This window comes from Petaurus breviceps, unplaced genomic scaffold, assembly GCF_028583685.1.
Source record: "Petaurus breviceps papuanus isolate PSGF00001 unplaced genomic scaffold, PetGlider_PUasm1.0 38, whole genome shotgun sequence".
NCBI classification, from domain to species: domain Eukaryota; kingdom Metazoa; phylum Chordata; class Mammalia; order Diprotodontia; family Petauridae; genus Petaurus; species Petaurus breviceps.
In genome coordinates, this window is record NW_027186304.1 from 39557729 (window position 1) to 39563926 (window position 6198).

The window sequence follows — 6198 nt, forward strand, 5'->3', positions numbered from 1 at the left end:
CCTTCCTTCCTTCCTTCCTTCCTTCCTTCCTTCCTTCCTTCCTTCCTCCTTTCCTTTTTTATTTTGGTAAAGGGTGGCATGTGAAAGGATAAATCTGATGTTAAGGACCACCAAACATTTCCATTTTTTCCATGTGCTCCCGCATCTTTCCTTTGGGAGTTAATGAAACATTCGGCAATAGAGCAGACGCAACTGTTTAAGTGTACCAAAACACATATAAACAGCATACTACAAGACCAAAACCCCCCCCAAAACTTTAAGCCCCTCCCTCTCTCTATATGTATGTATGCATATACACTTTCCATATATATGTATGAATATATACTTATATATAAGTATCTCTACATAAATATGTAGAGATACTTATAAACCACATCTGTGCCTTCTTTCTATTCCAGGAACCTTTACTGCATATCTTCCCCTATAGTTTTTTTTTTTTAATCACATCTAGGTTTCTACATAGCATATGTTAGATAATTTCAATATTCTGTCATCCAAGTTACTCATGGACTCCCATTTATTTCCACTGACCTTAGCCTAGTTATAAGAATGTAGTTCTCTGATGACCTCTTCAAGGATCATTTTCCATCACTACCAGGACTGCCTAGTCTCCACACTCTCCTGATCACTATTCTTTTCTCACTAATTAAACATTCCATTTTATTCTCTAGACCCTCTACAAACTCAAGAAAATTTTGGTCTTGACAGTTAATCTGCCCCTTCTCCCCTCCACCCGCCTTCACCCAATTCCCAGGGAATTATATAATTCTAATGACCTCAACCACACCATTCTCTTTTCAGATCTTCCTTTCTGACACCTACACAATCTTGTTACCTTTATCCTCTTGTTACTACTTCAAGCTAAATAAAATGAAAAGGAAATCTTCATTTTCTCTCAGAATCTACCTATTTTTATTCCTCTCTTCCTTTGTCCAGTCCTCTACCATGGAAGGTGATGCTAACATGTTTTTGTTGGCCCAGACACAGTCTTGTAGAGTTATCTTTTCTTCTTCTACTTCTTCCTATGGACCATCTCTTTCTCTTTTGTCTTTTCAGGTAAATCTGTATTCCAAGTCCTGCTAATTTCACATCTAAGCTGTTCCTCTATTCATTTTCCCCAGCAGTCTCCTTTCTCTCTAATCAATTAAAGGTACTAAGGCTTCATTCATATTGTTCTCACTGCCTTCTGCATCATGTTCAGATTAGAGTGTGTTTCAGGTCCTCCATTTAGCTGTTCTTCCCTCCCTCCAGCCTGTTTCTTCCACCCTCCCAAATGTACTGCCTGTTCTATATTCTCTAGCCAAGGGAAAGTCTTCTCAGTATCATTTCTTCCCCTGCTCCCCACCTCTCTCCAGGAACAGCCTCCTCCTTCCCATGTACCAGATGGCTCCGGCCTCTAGCCCAGTCTCCACTCAAACCTAATTCTTCCTGGAAGCTTGCCCTATTATCAGGGAAGAATGATAACACCTACCCTCCAAAGTGTGATAGAAACAAAAGTCTATTAAATCAATATGTTCCACATATACATTACAAATGGTGGTGTGTGTGGAATGCTTCAACCCCATCTGCAAAATGGGGATAAGAGTATTTACAACACAGGAATGCTGTAAGAATAGGAGATAAAGTGCTTTGTAAATCTGAAAGGTCTATGTAAACACTAGCATATATTTTCATTATCTCTTTTAATAAAATTCAACCTGCTCATCATTGCACCCCTTACCTTCCCCTCCTGCTTGCCCAATAGCAAATATCTTCCTCAAAATATAAACCAAAATAGCAAAACCAGGTTAAATCCAGCTTTGTGGTGATCCCGAGGCTGCCTTGCACTAGACCCTCAGCACCTTCAAACCCTAATCCTTGTAGGCTGTGAAGGGGAACTACCATCATTTCAAAGGCAGGGGCCCTCCATGGAGAATTCTCAGCCTCCTCTCTTAATGAGTTTAACTCCAGAGATGGGCAGCTAGAGCATTCCAGCTGAGCATAATTACCATGATGGGGCACCGAGGGAGAGATTGTCACAAAGATAACTGGGTCTCAGGCTATTTAGCACTTTACAGATGAGAGTAAGGTGGTGACTTGGAAAAATGAGGTCTAGTTCAGATAGGAAGATCGTTATGGTTCAAAATTCCCTCCCCCTCTCGCTCCCCATATCGAATCTTAACTGGTTGTAGTTTTAATTGGTGTGCATGAGCCCAGAGCATACAATGAGCCCGGGTAAGAATTGATAGGATGGATTATCAAGCTGGAAGGAACCTAGAGGGGCCATCCTGTCCATTCCCCTGCCTCTGGGCAGGACTGCATGCAAAACAACCTGGAAAGAAAGCTTTCTATCCTTTTCCTTAAAGTCTCCAGTGTAATGAATAAACAGATAACCAAAGGCAAAATGGAAACCAATGCATACTACAAAGGACTATGGGTATATGTTTATCTTGCTCTTTTTTGCTCAAGAGCCATACCCAGGGGTAAGGCATAGGTCCCTTGCTTGGGCCGCTTAGAGCAATGTGCATAAATGTCAAAAGATTCACCTCTCAGCATGAATATACTGAAGAACACACAAGAAAAATATATTGAATCATCTTGTGCAAATCTCCACTTCACTGCGGAGCTGAATGAGGAGAATGATCTCTTAACCACTGTCAAATATTACCTGTGAGAGGGGCTGCTTGGGTGGAAACATCTCCTTCTCCAACAGAGTGACCTAGGGTGGGTCTCAGAAAGGGAGAAAGTCTATAAAGGATATTTCCTAACTAGTTTGTGATGGTTGAATGGTTGCAGAAAATTCTCTTATGAGTTTCCAGGAAAAGGGGAAATAAATAGTGGGTGGGAGTGGTGCAGGGGTTGGGATGCAACAGACTGTCATTGTTTAGAAAGTTCAGGTTACAACCTGTTTTTCCCAGTGTTGGCATAGAGGTGAACGTATGCATGGTACATATCCAAATAAGTGGACATATACACCATCTATATATGTATGTATGTATGTATGTATGTATGTATGTATGTATCTATCTATCTACTTACCTGTCTGTCTGTCTGTCTATCTACCTATCATCTGTTTGTCTACATGTCTATCCATCTGTCTGTCTGCCTATCTTGTCTATCTATTGATTTATCATCTACCTGTTTGTCTAGCTGTTTATCATCAGTCTATCTATTTGTCTGAATATCTATCTGCCTGTCTATCATCTATCTATTTGGCTATATGTCTATCTGCCTGTCTTTGGATTTATAATCTACCTATCCGTCTGTATGTCTATCTGTCTATCTATAATTTATCTGTTTATATGTCTGTCTGAATATGTATCATCTGTCTATATATCTAGCTATATGGCTGTCTGAATATCTAGCTAGCTAGCTAGCTATCTGTCTGTCTATGTATCATTTCTTTGTCTATATATCTATCTATATTTTACAACCCTCCTCTCTTTACCACAAACTCTTTGTTCCAATGACACTGGGCTCCTTACTGCTCCTCACACGAAATACTCCACTTGCCCACTCTGGGTACTTTCACTGGTTGTCCCTCATGCCTGCAATGCTCTCCTTCCTCATCTCCACTTTCTAGAATCTCTAGCTTCTTTCAAGTCTCTATTAAAAGTCCCACCTTCCACAGGAAGTCTATTCTGATCCCCCTTAATGCTAGTGCCTTCCCTTTGCTGATTATCTCCCATTTATCCAGTCTATAGCCTGTCTGTATATAGTGGTTTACATGTTATCTCTCCCATTAGACTATGAATTCCTTGTGAACAGGGACTCTTTTGTCTTTCTCTGTATTCCAAGCACTTAGTCCATTGCTTGAGTAGTAGGCACTTAATATTTCTGCACTAACAGTCATATGGCACTTTAAGATGCTCAAAAAGGTTTTTACATATGTCATTTGGTCCTCATAATAACCCTGTTGCTACCACCATTTTACAGACATCTTACCTAGGGTCATACAGCTAGCCCCTAGACACCCAGCTACCTATTCACTGGCACTTTTATTTTTTTTTTTAAGCAATTGGGGTTAAGTAACTTGCTCAAGGTTACATGGCCAGGTGTTTCTGGGTGGGTGTTAAGTGTCTGAGCCCAGATTCGATCCTACGTCATCCTGACTCTGGGGACAGTGCTCTTACTCGCTGTGCTACCTGGCTGCCCTTCACTGGCGCTTTTAAGGAAAAGGATCTGACATTTCTGGAGATAGCTGATAGACAGACAGACAGATAGATAGACAGACAGATGGACAGATGGACAGACAGATAGATAGATAGATGATAGATAATTAGGTCAATAAATAGATGGGCAGACAGATATAAAGACAGATAAATAGGTAACTAGACAGATAGATAGATAATTATGTGGATAAATAATAGATAAATAGATGGGCAGACAGAGACAGATATAAAGACAGATAAATAGGTAACTAGATAGATGGATAGATAGATAGATAGATAGATAGATAGATAGATAGATAGATAATTGGGTAGATAAATAGATGGGCAGACAGAGATAGATATAAAGACAGATAAATAGGTAACTAGATAGATAGATGATAGATAGATAGATAGATAGATAGATAGATAGATAGATAGATAGATAGATAGATAGACAGACAGACAGAGGCATGCATTTAGTATATAGACAGATCAGTATCTTGGATTAAGACCAAGTATCAGTGTGTGGGGAAAATGTGACCACAGGGTTCTTGCAAAAGAGATAGCTAAAAGGCACCAGTCAGCACATAAGTGGCTACGAGGCTTAGACAAACTCCACAAAGAAGATTAGACAAACTCTCTTGGTGCCAGACTGTGAGACTGAGGTTTCCAGGAACGGTAAGTTCTTTTCTTGAAAAGTGCCAGTGTCTAAGTTACTTCCAAGGAAGTTAGGTAATGCAGTGGCTAGAAGGCTGGACTGTGACACTAGCTGTGTGACTCTACAAGTCATCTGTAAAATGGTGGTAGCAATAGCACCTACTGCACAGGGTTGTTATGATGACCAAATGACATAACACACATAAAAAGCTCTTTGAGGACCTTAAGGCGTTGTATAAATATTGGTCAATCCATAAACATTTATTGAGCACTTAAAATGTGCCAGGCACTGGTGTAAATTCTTGGGCTACAAAGAAAGGCAAAAGATAATAGACAGTCCCTGTTCTCAGGGAGCTCACAGACCAATGTGGGAGGCAACAAGGAAACAACTATATACAAGCAAGACACAGATAGGATAAATTGGAGATAACAGAGGAAAGGCACGAGCACTGAGAATAATCAGAAACAGCATTTTGTAGAGGTTGAGATTTTAGCTGAAACTTGAAGGAAGTTAGGCAAGCTAGAAAGTAGAGACCAGACGGGAGAGATTTCTGGGTATGGGCAACAGCCAATGAAAATGGGGCAGCTAGGTGGCACAGTGAATAGAGTACTGGCCCTTGAGTCAGGAGGTCCTGAGTTCAAATTTGATCTTGGACACTTGATACTTACTAGCTGTGTGACCTTGGGCAAGTCACTTAACCCTAATTGCCTTACTTCCCCCTCCAAAAAAAAATGCCTGAAGTTGGAAGGTATATCAAGGAGTCCAGTGTCACTGAATTGAAGAACACATTATGGTTTGTAAGGTATGAAAAGATAGGAGGAGACCAGATTATTATTATCATCACCATTGCTATTTTTATTATTATTGTTGTTATCACTGGGGCAATTCACACACGGTGAAGAAATCCAAGCGATGCTGTCAATTGACAGTGATTCTCTGGAAGCAATGTTTAAAATTCTGGGAGATGTCATTTGACCCTGAAGTATTTGGTGGGGGAAGGGAATAATCTACCGTGTATGTAGGAAGAGGTTGAGACAAAGAAACAATTAGGGAAAAAAGTAACTATTTTTCACCAATGTATTGTGTTAGGCAAAGCTGGAATAGGGAAGACATGATCTCTGCCCTCAGAGTGTACACAGTATAGTGAGAGATGGGACACAAGAGTTGTGTGGAATGATTAGAGAGCAACAAAGCGCTAATTTGGGTGAGGTGCAAAACAATTTCAGAAAGGAGACATTACAAAATTTGAGAATCAAAGAGGCCCTGAGAAGTCAGCTGGTTCAACCTGTCCCGAATAGGAATCCTTTCTACATCACACCTCACAAAACATCATCTAGCATTTCCTTAAATACCTCTGGGGAAGGGGAAGGACGTGCTTTCTCAAAGGTAGCCAATTCAACTTTTAGAATG